Here is a 22,027-nt window from a genome sequence, read left to right as displayed (position 1 = left end):
ACCCACATAGGAGATGACAAAACAAAACATAAAGGAGAAAGTGTGAAAAGCTGGAACATGGTTTATTAAAATCCTCTACAGTGCTCTTAACATGTGGGAAATAAATTTGTGTTAAACACAAATGATTGTAAAAAATAAAAATGCAAAAAATGATTACATGTGATTTTAGTGTCTACATGTAAACATTTACTTTATTGGATACTAATAATCCTTGGATTACTCGCTTGCAATTTCTAATACAATGTGTTGGTATTGTTGCAGCAACTTCTATAACAGTTGGTCATCTATGAAGAGACATGTTCATTGAAACATATGTGGTGTAAAATCAGAGATGAAGACAGGCTATAGTACGCCACTTCTTAGCTTGCATCATGAAATACATAATGTAGCTGGTTTGGAGTATAGTTGTGAACCTACCCTAGATTCTACAGCACAACATGTTAGATTGGCCTGTCAGTATGCACTCCAGTTTGAGAGCAAGCAAAGAATAGCCTATTTCCAACCAAGTTTTATGTAAGCTTAATTGTTAATTGTAGAACGGTTGTGTGTTTTTTCCTCTCCTTTTAAATCAATATCAAATTAAATGAGGCAAGTGAAATTGTCAAGGCAACAACTGGCATAGTCTTTCAAGGAAAACCATATACTCAGAAAGGAACTGATAGCCAATAGTTTTAACTAAACTTGAGGGGAAAACGTTATATTTCTTAATAAAGCATTAGGAGTCTGCAGGGTGGGGTGGGAAAAAGTCTGGTCTTTGAGTCCTGACACTGTATCTTCTCTGGGTTCAGTGGCATTCATTGACATTTGTGTGCCCTTTAGGTGCCAGACATTAGGTTCTGGCTTAGAAGGGCAAAACAAGATCTTTAATCCTCAGAACAACCTGCAAAGTAAGTAGGAAAGTAATTTCTGTATGGTAGGTAGGTGGGAAGTAACCAATTGTGTTTGGAGCTTGAACTTATGTTGTCTGATTTTTAGTCTGTTATCTCTGATCCACTTTTGGCATATCACTTGTCATGTAGTATCTGACCATTGTAGCTTGGTCATTATATATGCAAACAAATGCTGAAGTGCTTTATCAGAGGAAAGGTAGGCTTGAATCCTTGGACTATGGTACCCATCAACTGTCCCTTAAGTTCACTTTAGCTTTCGATATGCCCTACAAGTCATAACTAAACTTTGATGCCATTTTCTATGACATTATTAGTAGTGAACATTATCTTGTATTCATTGGATCATTTGCCCATTTAGCAATTGTTGATTATCTTTACCATGCCTTTCATAGAATTAAAAATCCACTGTCTTCAGTGGGCTATTTATAGTCAAACGAAAAGAAGATCATGTAATGCTGTGTTGAATATATTACTGAGATAATAATGCACAAATAATTGAGGTTCTGGGTCTTCTAGAGTCAGTAGGTGTTCTGGGTGGCAAAGTGGTAGAAGGTCTTCCTTGGTAAATGACAGAGAGCTTGTGTTTACTTGGAGACGTGGCTCACTAGTGTGTGTTGTTCAAAGCACATTTATGTTAGAGTGTGATATATATGCAGTAATCTCTTCTTCTGTAGAGTCAGAGGCTATGGGACTATAAAAGCCAAGCCTCACAAGCCTTACAATTACGTGCACTTATTTAAAGAACATTTTTGTTTAATAAGAATGCCATTATGTTATTTGCAGCAGAAATTTGTGATAAATATAATAAGACTTGTTCAACTTGGTGTAGGAAATACTTAGTAAACTTTGGAAGGGATTTTAGTTTTTGAGATTCAGCATTGTTTTGGTGATAGCAAATATTTTTGAAATGTTATACACATAATAATGATCTTGTTAATTGCAAAAATAAAAGGAATACAATTAAATCCTGTAATTCAGACTTTTCATTAGTGGTGCTTGATTTTCCCAACCTCCATATGAATTTTTAGGCAGTTATATTTAATAAAAAAGGTCTCTTCTTAAAATCTTAATTTCCCCAGCACCAAACAATTATAATTAATCTCTCAATACTATTGACTTGCTAAAATATAAAAATTCAGATGATACTAGCATGTAGTTTTATTTATTTTTTTTTGTAAGGATACTGAGTTAATAAGTCTCAGGAAGGCATTATGAAAAGTAATTATTTCCTTGGTCCTCCAGTCACCACTAATAATTGTATCAGTAAGGATTTGATTCCTTCTCAAGAAATGCAACCTAAACATTGTAGCTTTAACCTGGTAGAGACTCTTTTTCTTGATGAAGGAAAAAGTGAGGTTGGCTGTACATAACTGACGCGGCTCTGCCGTTCTGCCGTTGCCCCAGAGATCCAGATCTTTCTCTTATGGTCTTAAGATGCTCCTGCTGTTAGCTCAGCTGAAATCCCACCTACTCACTTGTTTCATATCATTGACCAGGAATGCCATGGGCCCATTCCTATCTGCAAAAGAGTTCAGGAAATGTAACTTTGTTTCTTCTTACCTTCTGCTCAGCACATTGCTGTAGTAAAATACATCTGAATTTGCTAGTGAGAAAGGAGAAATGGATATTTGGCAGTAAATTATAGTGAATGTCTCCAGACCAAAATTAAGAATTGATACTGTCTGTTCAGTCTGGGTCTTTCATGCATTTGCTTTATCACTGTTGGAGATGGAATTCAAATGAAGTCAAAGTGGATACCCTTATTTACTTGCAATTAACTGATTAAAACAGGGACCCAGAATTTTTTTTCATTAGAGGATGTATTATCAAATATTGAGCAAGATGGACTTCTAAGAGCTGTGGTCAAGTCTATATAAGACTTGTCAAGTCTATATAAGTTTTTGTCTTATATAAGACTTGTCAAGTCTATATAAGGTCTATATATGATTTTAATTTGAAAGAAAAATGACATAATACAAGATCTTAAAATAGTGTTTTTTCCTCTCTAGTGCACTTCACAGCTTTTTAAATTAGAGTTGTATCAATTTAACATTGGTTAACAACATTCTGAAATTTCAAGAGCATAACCAATCTTCGACATATACTGTGTCTAAGATTCCTTGTATTCACCTCAAAGTTCTGTTATCCTCTCACTATCAACAAGACCCCACTATCCTTTTCACCTACTCATCCATCCTTTTCCTTCAATGATTACTATACTTTGTGATTATAAGAATTGGATATTTTTTCCAGTTCATTTTATGTTATTTACAGTACTGATAAATGAAATAATCTGGTAACCACTTCATTTCTTTATTTCACCAGACATCATCATTTTGTATCCAAAGTCACATTGTTATCTTTTGAGTGGCAGAGTAGTATCCCTTTGATTATATACCTTAGCTTTTTTATTTAGTCACGTCGGTGGGCACTTAAATTGATTATATTTGTTTGGCTACTAAGACTAGTCCTGTGACACAAACATAGAGGTGCATGTATCTTTTGTTATTGTTGCTTCGCTGGGAATGCACTACTCTAAGGTGACTTTTTTAGCTAGAGAGACAGAGAGAGCAAAAAATACCACAACACCACAGCTTCCTGGTTTGCTGAGGACTGGACTTGACATTTGTGTGACAAAGTAGGTAGACTGTCCAGGTGAGCTAACTTGTTGGCTTGCACATTTTTTTTTTTAACTAATGTTTAAATGTTTGGGTAAATGCCTAGAATTGGTATTGTAGGAATATATGGGATGGGTATTTTTTTAAAATAAAAATACACTTTAGATGCTAGCCAAACCAAAAGATAGCCATGTAGTATAGGTGGTATTTTTTCAGTGTTAGTGATAATCAAAACGGGTAGATTTACTCTATACTATACGTAAAATGCAAAGCATGTTTAACCTTCAAACTTTGTTTTCATGATAAATGGTAGAGGGAAAAAAACAGGTAAAAATGTCTGTTCTCCTGGTACTTACAGTCTAGAAGGTTAAGTGACCTCTACATAATTTAATAATTGGAGTTATTTTTTCCTCTTTCTTTTTTTTACTTATTTAAAAAAGGAGACATTAACAAAATCACAGGATAAGAGGGGTACAACTCCACACAATTCCCACCACCAGATCTCCATATCCCATCCCCTCCCCTGATAGCTTTCCTATTCTTTGTCCCTCTGGGAGTATGAACCCAAGGTCATTGTGGGTTGCAGAAGGTGGAAGGTCTGGCTTCTGTAATTGCTTCCCCGCTGAACATGGGTGTTGACAGGTCGATCCAAACTCCCAGCCTGCCTCTCTCTTTCCCTAGTAGGGTGGGTCTCTGGGGAAGCGGAGCTCCAGGACACATTGTTGCGGTTGTCTGTCCAGGGAAGTCTGGTCGGCATCATGCTGCCATCTGGAACCTGGTGGTAGATCCAGGGGATTCCTGGTTGCAAGCTGTTGCCTCTTGGAGCTCATGGAGCTGTGGCTCCAAAGTCGCCATCTTGATCATTAGAGTTATTTAAAAAATACTATCTGCACTCCTTTTTATTGTCCTTCCTTTATACTTTTCTTTTTTTTTTTTTAACTTTTGTTGGCTGGGTGCTAGATAGAGTGGTTAATTAATTAAGCTGTGTACTCTTTAGTTTCAGAGACAAAACACAGACAATCAAAAGTTTGAGCAAAAAGACTCCTCTTTAGAGTCTGTCAAATCATTTCATTTAAAGCTCTTCAGTTCACATCTCCATCGTGTAAAGTACCTTAATTGTAGAATCCTTTTCTTTTCTTAATTAAATATTGTAATACAGTCAAGGATTTTAGTTCTTTAGGCACTTTTTAATATGCTCAAAAGCACTTAATATTCTGAATTTAGGGCATGTAAACACTTTATTTTAAAATAAAGTTAAAGGGATAGTGGTCCATTGAATGAGCTATAGCCAAGTAATTAGAGCGCTGAGTATGCTGGACGTCTTTTATAGCTTCCATCTGTTTAAAGATAATGAAAAGAGATTGGAAAGAAATCTATATAGCTACAGGATGTGCATCAAAAATCATTTGGATGTCTCTGAACGCATATTCAGTTATGAATTCTGTTGTCATTTTATCTTCCATTGTTTAACCCTTATATTGCATATGGGTATTTGTGTTTATGCTACTTTTGGGGTCTTGTGTACTTGTCTTAAACATAAATTTAAATCCTAGAGCATACTTTTTAGAAGTGATTCTTTAGAATTTTTTTTTTAAGATTTTGCTTATTTTTTTTAATGAGAGAGATAGGAGGAGAGAAAGGGAACCAGAGCATCACTCTGGTACATATACTACCAGGGATTGAACTCAGGACTTCATGCTTGATAGTCCTATTTGTTTTTAATGAGAAAGATATGCAGAGAAAGTAAGATAGACTAGAGCACTACTCTGCTCAGGCTTATGATGGTACTGGGATCTGAACCTGGGACATCAGAGCTTCAGGCATGAGAGTTTTTTGCATAACTGTTATGCTATCTTCCCAGCCCCTAGACATGATTCTTTTTAAAAACATTTATTATCTTTATTTATTGGTAGAGACAGTCAGAAATTGAGAGGATAGGGGAGATAGAGAGGGAAAGAGACAGAGGGACACCTGCAACACTGCTTCACCACTTGCAAAGCTTTCTCCCTGCAGGTAGGGGCCAGGGGCTTGAACCGGGGTCCTTGTGCACTGTAAAGTATGCTCAATGTACACCACTGCATCAACCCCTAGACATGATTCTTACCTATTCATATACTTCAGGCTAGTAGATTGGCTGTTCCTACTTCCTCTTTCGTTCCCTCCCTTTATTACTGCTTCCTCTCTTCCTCTACCACTCCCTTTATCTCTCCATACTAATTCAAGTACTTGCCACATGCTAGACCCTGATTTTCAGCAATGAAAAATAAAATAGATATGATTTTTTGCTTTTATGGAGTTTGAGTATAGATGAAGGAGGCAGCTAAGCAAAAGCAATGTGAATTCTGTACTTTACCAACTGAGCTACTTTTCTGAGCATAAACCAAAATTAAACACATATTTAACATCAAATGGAGATAACTGCCGTGGAGACAAATAAAACAGGGGAAGGAAAATGTATATAAAAGTGCTAGGACTGGTGGAAGGATCCCAGTTCGAGCCCCCGGATCCCTACCTGCAGGGTAGTCGCTTCACAAGCGGTGAAACAGGTCTGCATGTGTCTATCTTTCTCACCCCCTCTCTTTCTTCCCCATCTCTCTCCATTTCTCTCAACAAAGATGACATCAATAACAACAGCAATAACTACAGCAACATTGAAAAACAAGGGCAACAAAAGGGAAAATAAATGTATATAATAGGAGTTGCAATTTTTTATTGGTTAGTTTTGTGATGTCTCCTTGAGAGTTGACTTTTTTTTTAGATTTTTTTTTAATTCACTTTATTTTAATGAGAGAGATACAGAGAAGGAGAGAGACTGGAGCACTGTTGAGTTCTGGCTTAAGGTGGTGCTGGGGATTGAACCAGGGACATCAGAGCCTTGTGCATGAAAATCTATTATATAACCACTATGCTGTCTTCCCCAATCTAAGAAGTTGACATTTCCATGAAAACCTAAAGGAAGTGAACGGACAAATCAGATGGCTATCAGGAGACAGGATGCTTAAGAGAGAAGGAACAGAAAATGCTTAAATCCTGAAGTGAGAACATGTCTCACTTTTGTACAAGGAACTTCAAGGAGCTGATGTGACTGGAGCAAGTGAATAAATGATAAGCAAGTGGAAGGCAAGATCCGAAAGCTTCAAGGGCAAAGATCATACAAGGCCCTGCTAACTATTTTAAGCAGTTTGATTCTTATATCAATCAAGAAGAAAGGCCAATGAAAGGTTGTGATTAAGGGAGAATGAATGATTTTTTTCCAAGTCTCAAAGCCGAGATCACATTGTCTCCTATAATAAGGATAGTGTGAGTCAAAGTTGAAGTAGGAGGAGATAGATGGGCCTTTGTTGCAGTAAAACAGGTGCTATGGCACGTTGCTTGGTCCTGAGTGTGGTAGAGGCAACCATGATGAAAAGTGATTGCATTTGAGATACATTTTGAAGGTAGATTTAAGACTTTTCTAACTGGGGTGGGTGGTGGCACACTGGTTAACTGCACACATTACAGTACATAAGGACCCAGGTTCTCCCCACCTGCAGGGGGAAAGCTTCATGGGCAGTGAAGTGGTGCAGCAGGTATTATTCTGTCTCTCTCTCTCTCTCTTTCCCCTTCCCTCTTTGGTTTCTCTCTGTCTCTATCCAATAAATAAGGTTTTGGGTTTTTTTGTTTGTTTTGCCTCCAGGGTTATCACTTGGGGCTCTGTGCCTACACTATGAATCCACTGCTCCTGGAAGCCATTTCTTCCCATTTATTGCCTCTGTTGTTGCTGTTGTTATTATTGTTATTGTCGCCACTGCTGTTGTTATTGGATAGGACTTGCAGACCTGCTTGCAAAGCACCCCCTGCCCCCGTAGTGGGGGAGCCAGGGCCTCCAGCTGGGATCCTTACTCCTGTTCTCCAGCTTAGCACTATGTGAGCTTAACCCAGCTCCCTAAATAAATAAATTTTAAAAATGACCTTGCTAATTGACTAGATTATAGTGGAAATAAAGATATGAAGATGATCCCAAAGATTTTGATTCAAAGAATGAAAACTATATTGCCATTCATCAAGATAACTGAAGAGGGTGATAAAAATTAAGAGCATCCTGATATGATTATGTGACAGTCTATTGCAGATATGTCCTGGGCAGTGGGATAACATGATTTGACCTTAAGGGGAAAAGGCTGGGACTGGATGTTATAACTTGGGAGTCATCTCTATATAGTAAGAATTTAAGATCATAGGATTGGAGAAGGTCATGAAGAGAATGAGTATAACTGGGAGGAGAACAAGAAAGAAATGTAATTTATCTAAAAATGGAGAGAAAAGAATAGAAACAGATTCATAAGGAATTCAGGCAAAGAACATAAACTTTAAAATAGCAATCAATATGTTCAAGGATGACATTGTTAAATGATGAAATTAAAAAAAAAAATAAGCAAGGACTGGGAAAGTAGCATAATGGTTATGCAAAAAAGATGTTCATGCCTGAGACACCAAACATCCCAGCGGGTTAAGCACACATGGTGACCAGCTTAAAGATCCTGGCTGGAGCCCTCGGCTCCCCTTCTGCAGGGGAGTTCGATTCATGAGCAGTAAAGCAGGTCTGTAGGTGTCTTATCTTTCTCTCCTCCTCTCTGTCTTCCCTTCCTCTCTCCATTTGTCTCAGTTCTATCCAACAATAACAACAACAGCTGTAAGAACAACAATAACAACCACAAGGGCAACAAAATGGGAAAAATAGCCTCCAGGAGCATTGAATTCATAGTGCTGGCACTGAGCCCCAGCGATAACCCTGGAGGCAAAATAAATAAATAGGAACAAAAATTCAACATCTTTTTTTTTTTTTTTTTTGCTATTCCAGTTCTGGGAAAATTTACTGGAAATATTAGAGAATTCTCCTCATTGGCTGTATGTTAATTTCAAGAAATTCAATCACTCAGAATATTCTTGCCCTCAAGAAGTTTTGTATGAGCCTAAAAATTGACAGTATCATGTTTATAAATCTATTTTTGCTCAATTCTTTAAAACTTAACTCATATTTTTATTGTGAATGGCTTTAAAATACCTGCTTAATAATTACTTTTTAAATTTTTATGATTTATTTTCCCTTTTGTTGCCCTTGTTGTCTTTTTTATTGTTGTTATAGTTATTATTGTTGTTATTGATGTTTTCCTTGTTAGGTAGGACAGAGAGAAATGGAGAGAGGAGGGGAAGACAGAGAGGGGGAGAGAAAGAAAGACACCTGCAGACCTGCTTTACTGCCTGTGAAGCGACTCCCCTGCAGGTGGGGAGCCAGGGGCTGGAACTGTGATGCTTATGCCAGTCCTTGTGCTTTGTACCACATGTGCTTAAACCGCTGCACTACTGCCCGACTCCCAATAATTACTTTTATCTCTACAGGTTCACCCAATCACCTAGAAAAAAGTATGTGTCACTTTTGTTTCCCATGGCATGTCTGATAATCTATATTCTTCTTTTATGATTCTCTTATATGGAACTTTGTGGTCTGAGAGAAATTGCATAAATCACACCAAATGAATTGTGCAGTATGCCAAAAATAAAATGGAATATTCATCTCAGTGCATTCTCTTTTTATGTGACTTAAAATGTACAGCCTTTGGGACAGTTGCTATCACATTGACTCCATTATGGCAAGGAAAGCTAATTTAGCAGAGAAATTGGCTGGAGTATCTTGTCTAATAGAAATAAACATGAAACCACTTTAGTGTCTCTTCCTTTCAATGACTGCTGTTTTTCCATAAATTTTAGAAGCCCCACAGATTGATACAGAAGCCCCTATATCTCATTTGACTGTAACTTTATAATTTTAAATATTATTTACCCATAAATTGATAGTGTGGAGAAATGTAAGACCATTTAAAAATCACAGCATGCAAATAAAGTGTGGGAATAAACTTTTCAAGTAGCTGTTAAGAGGACCAGATCAGTAAACAGATATTTATTTATAATGTAGTGTTGCGGGATTTTGAGGTGGATAGGGACAATATATTAGGGCAAGAGAGAGTTGTAGGGTGACTAAAGTATACTCCTTAAAGGGGAAGTAGTTGGAGCAGTGGGCAGCACCATTTTTGCTAAAGGAGGAGTATGTATTGGGATTATAAAACTGTGTAACCCATGGCAAGTGTGACCCTACCTATTTCCATCGACCATGTGTGGCGAATTTGTTTATTTATTTATTTATTCCCTTTTGTGGCCCTTATTGTTTTGTTGTTGTAGTTATTGATGTTGTTGTTGGATAGGACAGAGAGAAATGGAGAGAGGAGTGGAAGACAGAGAGGAGGAGAGAAAGACAAACACCTGCAGACCTACTTCACGCTTGTGAAGCGACTTCCCTGTAGGTGGGGAGCTGGGGCCTCGAACTAGGATCCTTACACCGGTCCTTGTGCTTTGTGCCACCTGCGCCAAACCCACTGTGCTGCCACCTGACTCCTGGCTATTTTTTTTTTTTTATTATGACAGAGACAAAGAGAAATAGGGCAAGATATGGGGAGTAGTCTGCTCCACTGCTCACAAAGCTTTCCCCTGCAGGTGGGAATGCTGGTATCAAACCTGTATCCTTGCAAATGGTAACTTAACTTAAGCACTTCACCCGTTTTGCCACCTCCTGGCCTCTCATGCATGGTTACTAATAGCATCTTTGTTTCCAAAAGTTAATGATTGAAATAAACAATGTTCTGATCCCAACCTAATCAACGCAAGGAGTACCACCTTGGTATGCTTCACTTCAGACTGTGTCCAGAGACATCAGGCATGGAATGTCAACCCTTCAGCCTCATTACTCTGGTGAGACCTTTCCTTTCATAGGATTCTCTGATTCCATTCCAGGTGGTTCATTTCTTAACAAAGTCCCCAAACCTAGATATAGACCAGGTCCCATGAGATAGGGCATATGTTCACATATGTCCATATATTAGGGCAAAATATATACCTGAAAGCAAACGTACACAATAGTCTACAGTGAGTCAGTATGAAGTTCATAATGAAATAGTGTCTACTTAAGACTTAGATAACCTCCTCACCTATTTCCTATTACACTTCCCTCACTCACTCCAAAACTATCCTTATCAAAGCAAGGACTGCAAAAGCTGAATAAAGGAAAGAGACTAGCATACTTTAATAATGACTCTTTAGTCACTATCAGGCCACCCATCAACTGGGGCCCTATTCTGAGAGTCCTGATATCAAAGAGACATGATGGGCCTAGACCTCAAATAAATCCCTCTCTGCATTGTTACTGGTCATCTCTATCAGGAACAACAAAAGAGACCCCTTTGTGGGCCCCCATAGGACCTTGACCTCAACTTGGATCAACAACGGTAGAAAATGTTCCATCCTCCAAAGGGAGGCTGAACAACATACTCTGTGCTATGCCTGAGGAAGATGGGTCCTGATATTGGGCAGCTTGAAACATTCCTACTCATGACCACAGAATGTGAATTCAGATCTGCAGAGGTCACATAGGCTCCTAAGTTGAATATGGGCCCCAGATCAGATCAAGTTTATGGGGTTTATAGTCAACAATATTTATACACCTTTCCCATATTTGGGAGCTACTCTCTTCCCTGATCCAGATTTCTGTTCCTTTTTCCAGCCATGACATCATCTCCCCAGGCAATAATTTGGATCCACCTGCGTATCAGATTTCAGGCTCAGAGAAAAAAACAAAACGAAACACTTGTATAGCCCACAGGCCCTTTGGAATATAACTAAAATATGCCTACTAGCTATCTACAGAACGGACACACACACACACACACACACACACACACACACACACACACACCCGCCAACTCTTCATCTGTACTACTCCAGCCTTTAGGTTCACGATTAATCAACAATTTGTTTGGCTCTATATGTTAACTTTCTTTTCAGCCACCAGGTTCCAGATGCTAGCATGATGCAGACCAGACTTCCCTGGACAGACAACCGCAACAATGTGTTCTGGAGCTCAGATTCTCCAGAGCCCCGCCCCACAAGGTAAAGAGAGAGGCAGGTTGGGAGTATGGATCGACCTGTCAACACCCATGTTCAGTGGGGAAGCAGTTACAGAAGCCAGACCTTCCACCTTCTGCATCCCACAATGACCTTGGGTCCATATTCCCAGAGGGTTAAAGAAGAGGAAAGCTATCAGGGGAGGGGATGGGATAGGGAGTTCTGGTGGTGGGAATTGTGTGGAGTTGTACCCCTCTTATCCTATGGTTTTGTCAGTATTTCCTTTTTTTTTTTTTTTTTTTTTATTTTTTTGACCAAGACACACGCAGCGTTTATGGGGGCGGGGCGGGGGGTGCTCAGTCCTTCTTGGCCGCAGCCTTGTGCATGGCAGCCAGCACGTTGCTCAGCTCCTCGCGCTTCCTCTTGGTGCGGATGGGATGTGGGTCCCGACCCGCTTCTTGATGAACTTGAGCGCGCGCTTGTCCTTGGAGACCTTGAGCAGCTCCATGGCGCGCAGCTCGTTCGGGGCGAAGCCGTACACCTCGCGGGTCATGTCCGGCACGAACTTGGTGTGCTTGGTGAGGCACCTGCGCCGGCAGCTGTGCCTTGGCTGGCTCACGTTCTTGGTCACCTTGTGGCCCTTGTGGAGGCCGACGGCCATGGCTGCCGCTCTGCTCGGACTGCCTGGGCGGAAGCAGTATTTCCTTTTTATAAATAAAATAATATAAAAAGAAATTAACAATGTTAGGTACATAGCCCCCCACCTCCCCCAACACAAACCTGATTAAAATGTATTCAAGTGAATAATAATAAGGCAATGTATAGAGTTGGACTTCACAGTCACAGTCCTTAAATAGGGCTTTTCTGTTTCATTAATTTCTGTTCTGATTTTGATTTTTCTTCCCCTTCTCTTGACTTTCAGGTCTCTTGTTGCTGCTTTACCAGTCACTCTAACTGTGTTGTTCAGTAGTTAATTTGAGATCTCCCTTCTTTGTTAACATGAGCCTATATTGCTGTAAATTTCTCTATTAGAATTGCTGTTGCCTCATTCCCTAGAGATAGTAGAGGATATTTTAAACATCTTGCTAGTCATTTACTTCTTTTAGGGAGGCATTCTTTATTTTTCTTTAATTTTTTTGACATGACTTATTTCATATGAATTTCAGATGGGGGGTGGTGGAGAGTGATGCCAGAGCATCACTGTAGTACATGGTACATGTGGTACATGGTACAAGGGTTGAACTGGCAGCCACAGGCATGCAAGTCCAGTGTTCTTCTAGTTGACCTATTTCCTTGTCTGCATTATTTTTTTTTTCATGAAATTCGGCCCTCTTTTATGATATATGGTGATCTTTGCCTTGTATGTCTCTGTTAGCTCTTGTCTTCTCTTTTTCCTCTGATCTGTTTGTGTGAGGAGGACTAGACGCCTAGATACTGCTGGCTATGTTATCCATTGTAGCTCCCTACCTCAACACACACAAGTTGCTGCCTTAAATTTTCACTTAGTTTTCCTGTTGTTATTGATGTTCACTCTCCACTCCATCTCTCATCACTATGGATCGTTTTGATTCTGCTCATTGTACTGTTCACTAACTGAACTTTTGGGAACACTCCCTGTTTCCTCATTACTTTGATCTGTAGCATGAGGCTGCTGCTACTAATAACATCTCCAACATTTAATTGTATTATTGGTCTCCAATAGCAAGTGTTGGTGGAATTTGGTATTCTTGTCTTAATACAATTCATTTTCACCTGTTCAGTGTAATTTGAAAATGTTAAGGATCAACTCCACTTTTTATCAACAGTAGATTTGAGTCTTGAAAACATCCATTTCGGAGTTTAAGAGCTGATGACTTAATCTTTTCCTCATGCATTGAACTTTGGATTGGTTAATTTATTGAATCACTTCCTCTTCACTTTATTACTAAGGAACATCTTCCACTGGAATTGAAAGCAGGAGGAAATGATTCTGTGGGACCAGTGAATTGATCCTTGGCTTTGCACTGTATCACAGCTTACTCAGTGCAATCAAAGTTGTTCTAATTTGGAACAATTTTATTTTATAATCACAATGTAAGATATTAAAATCATTTTCATGTAATTATATTCTATAATTGCATATGAGTAAGCCCATGGTCAAGAAATTTAATGTAGTTATGGTAATTTGAGTGGATATATAGTTTTTATCCTAAAAAAAGTTTTTTATATAGCCCTTTTAGGTATTAGTTTGACCTCTGCTTAATTGCTTGCTTTGACATTTTAGTTCCCTTGGTTTTATATATAGCAAGGGAGTTGTTTGAAACCTAGTCTCCAAGCTGTTCTCCCTTATTTTCTAATGTGCTTTATTCAGGAAATAATGATTTGTAAGACAATTGTTACATGAGTACAAGTTCTCATCTTCCCATAGTCTGTGTCTGCACACCAATCCCACCACTAATTTTAAGTCCTTCTCCACAATATTCTCCCTTCTCTTTAGAAAAGGTTTGCGAGATGGCTTTTCTACTTAGGTAACTTGTACCCATTTAAGAAAGGACTGGTATGGATCGTGACAGATGCTGAGGTGGAGGTGTTTAGTTGGAACTAAGATCCTTTAGGTTCAGAGGTGGGGCGGAGCCAACTCTGTAAAATAGAAATAATAATAGCTCATGACCCACAAAGGGGTTATGTAGACTAAATGTTAGTTGACATAAAAGTCTTGGAAGAGTGCCTTGCAAAAGTCCAAAAATGCTGTTACTCTTTTGAAACAATTTCAAGGGAATACTCAGGACATCAAACTTAGTAACTCCAGAAAACTGTTCATGCTTGTAAAATACAGCTCTTGGGGCTGGGCGGTGACACACCTGGTTAAGCGCACATATCACCATGTGCAAGGACCTACGTTTGAGCCCCCCCCCCCCAGTCAGTACCTACAGGGGGACACTTCAGGAGTGGTGAAGCAGGTCTGCAAGTGTCCTATCTTTCTCTCTCCTCACATACCTTCTCCCCTCCCCTCTCAATTTCTCTCTGCCCTATGAAATAAAATAGGAAAAAAAAAAAGGGAAGAGGTACATTCATAGTGCTGGCACTAAACCTCAGTGATAACCCTGGTGGCACAAAAAAAAAAAAAGAACTCTCTTGGGAAGTGGGGTTCCAGGATACATCTAGTAGGGAAAGATAGAAACTGGCTAGGGCTGTGGATCAATCTGTCAATACTCATGTCCAGCTGAGAAGAATAGGGAAGTCTGGTTCTTTCTCTCCTCCTATCTTTCTCATTAAAAGTAAATAAGGGAGCTGGGAGGCAGAGCAGTGGATTAAGCGCACATGGCGACAAGCTCAAGGAAAAAAAAAAAAAGTTTCCAATGAAGGGAATGGGATGTGGAACTCTGGTTGTGGGCATTGTACTCCTCTTATCCCACAATCTTGTCAATCATTATTGAATCACTAAAAAACAAACAAACAAACAAAAGCCCCTGAGGGGTCAGGCATTAGTGCACCAGGTAGAGAGTACATGCTACTATATACAATGACCCAGTTCAAGTCCTCAATCCCCACCTGCAGTGGGGAAGTGCTACAGGAGTCTCTTCTCTCTGCATTTCTCTGTCTTTCTATTTCTCTCTCAAAAATAAAGGAAAAATGGCCACAGAAATATTGGAATTATGCAGGTACCAAGTACCAGCAAGCAATAGCACTGGTGACAAAAAAAAAATTGAAATGTGTCCAGTCTGATTCAAAATATGTCATGACTATAAAATTACTCTGGAGTTTCAACACTTTATAATAAAAAATTAATTTAAAATACCTCATTAATAATTTTATATTGATTATATGCTGAAATGAAAGTTTTTTAGTCATATTGGGCTAAATAGAATATATGACTGTAATTTAAAAAAAGAACTCCTAATATTCCTAAGTAGCAGGAAAGAGAAGTCCAGAGCTAGCTCTGGCTGAATTCGAGCTCCTGCTGTTTGCTCTGAGATTAGGAACAGTGGAATTTAGCAGAGCAAGTTTGACAATATGGAGGAACCCAGTGGGAGAGAAATCTGAAAGCTTCCCTGACTTGCTGAGAAAAACAGACCTGAGGAAGTTTCTAATGATAAGAATACAGAGTTTAGAGGATATAGTGAAATTCTAGCATTCACAATATATATATTCCTTTTTCTACATCTAAGTCAGTCTAGTGGCTTCTTAATGAATTCAGTTAGAAGAAAACTATAGACCCAGCATGAGATACTTTTCCTCTTCTCCAGTATCTGCTGCTTCTCAGGTCTAGTTCTCAGAGAAGCTAGTTTTCAAATTACCATCTTATGGTAGCGCAATGGGTTAAGCGCACATGGTGCAAAGTGCTAGGACTGGTGGAAGGATCCCAGTTCGAGCCCCTGGATCCCCATCTGCAGGGTAGTCGCTTCACAAGTGGTGAAACAGGTCTGCAGGTGTCTATCTTTCTCACCCCCTCTCTTTCTTCCCCATCTCTCTCCATTTCTCTCTGTCCTATCCAACAAAGATGACATCAATAACAACAACAATAACTACAGCAACATTGAAAAACAAGGGCAACAAACGGGAAAATAAATAAGTAAATATTTTTTTTAAATCACCATCTTAGGTCATTTCAAGGTTGGTGTGGCCTGGGATACCATCTGCTTATACACAACCTTAGAGCATGTTCTATCTTCTATAGAATGGGGTAGAGAAGACAGGAGAGAGCAAATGGTATGGTGGAGGGTGTCAGTTTTCAGATAGCTCTTTGTTTCTAAGTGTGCATTGGTAAAGCATGTCTGGGGCTGCTTGGGGGTGAGATCAGAACTGGAAATGCTGACTCTCTGGTCTCATCAAAGGTGAGAACAAAGACAGGAAAAACAAGAGAAAGCCAAGGCTGGCCACTGAATAGGCTGAGAAAAGGATAGGACAAGAAAGTACTGATTTGAATGTGCAGGTTGAAGGAACTGTTAGAAGTTGATTCTCCACAGTGCCCAGACTGGAGAAAAGGAAGTTGTTGAGGTTAAGGAGAGACCTACAGGAGCCAAGGGGACTGGTTTCTGAAGTGAATGAGACAGTATTATGGTGGGGAGCATGGAGGACTGAATTACACTTTGATTCTGGGTCATGGTTGTCAGCATTTGTTTGAAGGTGACATTTGAGTTGTGTCTTGAATGTAGAAATCTGCCAGGAAAAAAAGGCAAAAGCAAAGTTTGAGGACAAGACTTATCTCCCATATGTGAACCTGAATGTCTGCTCAGAATTCAGCAAGTAGATAAAACTGAGAAGAGACAAGTCTGAGAAGCTAGGTTACTGTAGGATGTGCTGGGCTTGGTAATACCTTATTTCAGATTTGGTAGTTTACACTGTAGGATTGGGGTGATTCCAAGAGAAGGTGTGACAGTTAATCTTCTGCACTACATGGTTATAATTTTTGTGAGGCTATTACAAGAGATGACAGTCTTATGTGCCCTGTTCTTATTTGAAAGGAAGTAGAAGAACAAAGGCTCAAGGTCAAATATCAATGGTTCTTGGAATTACTCTTATTGCCAATTAGAGCTCTGTAGATTATTTTCCAGTGGTGCAGATAAACTGTGTACTCTCAGTTTTAAGAAACATAGTATCAAAATAGCTTAACTTCCAGTGTAGTCATACTAATTTGTAATAATTTATCAATTCTAATTTATTTACCTTTCTGCCAGAATTTGTTGTAAACCAGGATTTCCAAATCCATTTGATTGTTACATGATGAACATAAACTCTATTCTTTACTTTTGTGTAAATCATGCCACTTCTTGGTTGTAAGGCGTGTTATCTCTGTCAACACACAGGACTAGCATACCTAAGGCCCCTGCTTCAGCCACTAGCACTGCTGTATGTCAGAACCTGAGTTATGCTCTGCTCTCCTTCTCTCTCTCCTTCATAAAAATAATACATCTTTTTTTAAAATGCCATTTTAAAGGAAGTTTTAGTTGAGAAATTCAAAAAAACTATTTTCAGTAGAAGGTTTATAGGGATATAATAAGAGATTGTCTTTTTCACTCCAGACTGTGTATCTCACTAGAGCTATTTTGTGTTGACTTCCTTATAAGGGCAAGTATAGAATTTGTTCCAAAGAACAAAGAGGTCAGAGAAGTAAGCAAGATTTTTTTGGCTCTTTTATAATCACAAAGGTGAGATAAAGATTTCACTTGAAAAATTTTGAACAAACTAAAAACATTACTCATGTATTACAGTTTGTCTGGGACAGATCCATTTACACTTGTCTCAGTATAATTATTAATGGTGACCTTTTCACTCTAAAATGTTCCAGTTTGGAAAGACAAATTATTTTGTCACTTTATCCATGCTTAGATCTACCTCCCTAACATAGATATCTTTTATTTTGCGTGCTGCTTTAAATGTTTGAACAAATGCATTAGTTGTTACTATGTTACTATAATAATATACATGCTATTTCTTACTCTTTAAAAAAAAACACATTTTTTACTTATTTACTTGAGAGAGAGAGAGAGAAAGAGAGAGAGAGAGAGAGAAAGAGAGAGAGAGAGAGATACAGAGACAGTGATAGAAGCAGACAGACCAGAGCACTGCTCAGCCCTAGTTTATGGTGGTGCATGGGATTGAACCTGGGACCTCAGAGCCTCAAGAATGAGAATCTTTTTGCATATACACTAGACTGTCTCCCCAACTCCTTACACTTTTTAAAAATTAATATTCTCTCGTGAATATTTTCTATGTTGTTGTACGGTTTCTGTAATGTTTCATTGTTGTATCTGTTAGGAAGGCACTTATTGAAGATCCAGTTAATTTACACAATAATGAGTTTACATCACTAAACAGAAATCTGGAAACCCTAGGGTTTTTTGTTTTTTTGTGTGTGTAATTACTGAATGATACTATTAAGCATGGAGTTCTTGTATTTCCATTTTTTTCATATTTGGGGTTTGGTTTTCATCCTCTCTATTTCAGTAGGAAGATGAGGGAAGGAATATAGAGCAGAAGATTCCCTGGCAGCTGAGCCTGTCCCTTTGTGGTAACTTTCCCTAAGACCTACCTAGAAATTTCCGTGAATAGCCTATTGGCTGGAAGTGGCTGCCCTAACAGCTGGAATCTCTGAAAATTTTTAGATTTTATTTTGAGGCTGATAAGGAAGAAGGGTATTGTGAGTGGCTGGGGGATAGCTGGTCCACACAATCTGCAATAGATATAAGTATTGTTTTAATGTAGCAGTTTGGTTTTGGAAATAATTTTTAAAAAATATTTTATTTATTTATTCATGCAAAAGGAGGAGAGAGAAAAAGAACCAGACATTTTTTTGGTACCCGTGCTGCCAGGGATTGACCTTGTGCTTGAGAGTCCAATGCTTTATCCACTGAGCCACCTCCCAGACCAGGGAAATAACTTTCTTTAAAGACTTAACCAGTCCTACATCATTACAACATCCTATAACACCCATGATTAGGCAAGAGTTATCAGAAACTTAATTGCGTTTCTTTAAGTGGCAAGAGTTATCAGAAACTTAATTGCGTTTCTTTAAGTGCTATGGTCCTTAACACAATATCCAGCTTAATCCCTCTACCCCCAACTTAATTCTGAAAACAAAGCCACTTGATTCACTGAGTTGCAAGAGTGTGTGTTTCATTAGCTTAGATTCTACTAAGCATGACTAACTACAAGGTACTTAGTGCCATTAGAAATTTGGGAAAATGCTGTTTAATTTTGAAGAGCATCTTGCACTGTCAAAAAGCTTAGCAAAAACTGACTTGCTTTTCTCTAATTTTTAGTTGAGCTATATGCTCAAAGATCTACATGAATGTTTTTTTTTCAGATCCTTATAAATGCTTTAATTTTGTTTAATGTAAACATAAAGTAGTATTTTATGTAATAGCTAATGCTGTTATGAATCCAAGTCATGCTGAATCAATGTTAGTACGTGTAGCAAAGTGTAATTGGCTTGAGCATATAGTTCTATTTTGGGGCTTGCTAGGCTTACCCAGGTCATGTTTGCATGAGTCTATAGCCTTTTCTATTTTCCTCTCCCACTTCTAAAGAAAATCTTTCCTAACTGCTACTACCTGAGAATATGTTTGCTTTGTAACTTGAAAATTTTATTAGATTGTATGTCTTTTCTTTTTCCCTCCTTTTACTCCACAGTTGATTTAAACTTTCCCCTATCCCCTACAGACACTTTAATATGATGTTTCTTTTTGTATGAGCTATTGAAAAATAAGTCATTAATTTGAGTGTATATTTTTATATTTTATATGACATGTTTTGCATTATTTGCAATTAGAAATATGTATCCCTAAGGATTAAAGAAGAGAGAGGGAAAGAGGATATACAGTTTGTTAAAATGCTCATAATATACCTCTTCCTGGCTTTTTCCCACTTCGTGTAGTGTTTTAGATTATTATTTAAGATCAGTTTCCTGTTGCTATACATATAGTCTATGTCCTAAGTTGCCTGGGCTGTAACTACCCCATTTCGTTTATCCACTCTTCCATTGGTGGGCACTTATGTGACTCTTATCCCTTTCTAGCATTTATCTGGTTTCTCTTCATGAGCCATGGATACATTTTCTTTTCTTTCTTTTTTTTTTTTATTTAAGAAAGGATTAATTAGCAAAACCATAGGGTAGGAGGGGTACAACTCCACACAATTCCCACCACCCAATCTCCATATCCCACCCCCTCCCCTGATAGCTTTCCCATTCTCTATCCCTCTGGGAGCATGGACCCAGGGTCATTGTGGGTTGCAGAAGGTGGAAGGTGTGGCTTCTGTAATTGCTTCCCCGCTGGCCGGTCCATACCCCCAGTCTGCCTCTCTCTTTCCCTAGTAGGGTGTGTCTCTGGGGAAGCTGAGCTCCAGGACACATTGGTGGGGTCTTCAGTCCAGGGAAGCCTGGCCGGCATCCTGGTGGCATCTGGAACCTGGTGACTGAAAAGAGAGTTAACATAGGAAGCCAAACAAATTGTTGAGCAGTCATGGACCCAAAGCTTGGAATAGTGGAGAGGAAGTGTTAGGGGGATACTCACTGCAAACTCTAGTGTACTTCTGCTTTCAGGTATATATTTTGCAGTAGTTTACGGATACGTGTGAACATATGCTCTCTCTCACAAAAACTGGTGTGTATCTAGGTTTTGGGACTTTGTTAGAAAGTGAACCACCTGAGATGAAATTAGAGTATACTATGAAAGGAAAGGTCTCACCCGAGTAATGAAGCTGAAGGGTTGTCATTCCACACATGAAGTCTCTGGACACAGTCTGAGGTGAAGCATGTTGAGGTGGCAATTGTTGCGTTGGTTAAGTTGTGATCGGCAGATGCAATATTATTTGATATGGATTGGGAGAGGTATATGGGAAAGTGGGCCCTATCCAAGGGTTCCAGGACTGGGGGAAGTAGGGGCTCTATAGTGGAGATGTGAGGTTCCTGCTGTCTTAGGGTTCAAAAAGACAATCGATAGTTAATGTTATCATCACATTATTTGGTAATTGGGTTAACTTTGAAAAGTCCTTTTGTTAGGGTTTGCTGTACAGTACCCAGTATCTTGTATATAGCTGTGCTATTGGATGCTTCTGATCTACTTGGTCTAGGCTTTTGAGAGAGTCCGCATATCAAATACACAGCCTATATATTAAAACGATTCAGTTTGTGTTTTGAAATGGATACATTTTCATGCCTTGTTTCCTTGCTTATTCCAACAACAAGACAATCACAAGGCAGGGGTCAGTTCTAGCAAAGTGATGTCCGGATCCCCCAATTCCCCACTGAAAGTGATGCTCCAGCAAACATTTCTGTTCATGTTGCCTGATTTGCCTGTGTGAAAATTTCCTTGGGATGTTTATGTGGTAGCAGAACTACTGAACGATTGGGTAACCATATGCATCGTTATACTTCAGCAGTGCCTAGCTGCCCTCTCTCTACAGGTCTCAGTCCCCCCAGCAATTTTCCTTGTCCTCACAGATTTTCCAATCAGATTAGAACAATCTGATATTTAATTTTAATTAATTTAATTAAAAATTTTACTTTTAATCTTATTTTTAATTTTAATTTTTGTCATCACTGGGCCTTCACTGCTCTGGGGTACCTTAGCATAAGACAGAGAGCTAAACAGAGAGAAGAAAAGACACTGATATATATATATATATATATATATCAAACCTTCCCCTGGTGCACTGTGTGCCAAGCTCAAATATGGGTCTTATATGTGGCAAAATGGACACCCTCTCAGTAGAGCTAGTCTTCTGGTCTGATTTTCAACTTTTAAAATATATATTTATTTTATGACTGATAGATTTAGAAGTCGACTGAGACCTGAGCACCTTTCTGGCCTATTTGGTGTCAGGGAAGGAACCTAGGTTCTCACACAGGGATGAGTTCTGCCCACTGAGTCACAATCTTGTCCGCTGTACCTCTGTATATGAATCAGCTTTTTATCTGCTATCTGGTGCGTGAACACATTGTCAAATGTTTACATGTTATGTGTGTGTTCTTCCAGTGAACTGCTCACTCACCTTCTTTGCTCATTCATCCCCTGACATTTATTTTTGTTCTGTTGATTTGTAAGTTTTCTTGTATGCTGTAGAAAAATAAGCCCTTTGGAGCTGTATGACACTTGAAAGACCTGC

At 38.8% G+C, this 22,027-nt stretch overlaps 1 protein-coding gene and 1 pseudogene across 4 annotated transcripts in view; one reads left to right on the top strand and one right to left on the bottom strand.

The window, feature by feature from the left end:
* MAST4 (microtubule associated serine/threonine kinase family member 4) overlaps positions 1–22,027 on the top strand; it is a 724,287-nt gene that overhangs the window by 79,249 nt on the left and 623,011 nt on the right. The window lies entirely within an intron of this gene.
* Positions 11,627–12,131, bottom strand: LOC103113905 (large ribosomal subunit protein eL36-like; annotated as a pseudogene).

The sequence above is a fragment of the Erinaceus europaeus genome, chromosome 5 (assembly GCF_950295315.1).
Source record: "Erinaceus europaeus chromosome 5, mEriEur2.1, whole genome shotgun sequence".
Taxonomy (NCBI): Eukaryota; Metazoa; Chordata; class Mammalia; order Eulipotyphla; family Erinaceidae; genus Erinaceus; species Erinaceus europaeus.
Note: the sequence above shows the minus strand (reverse complement) of the source record. Positions and strands in the feature narration are given on the sequence as shown.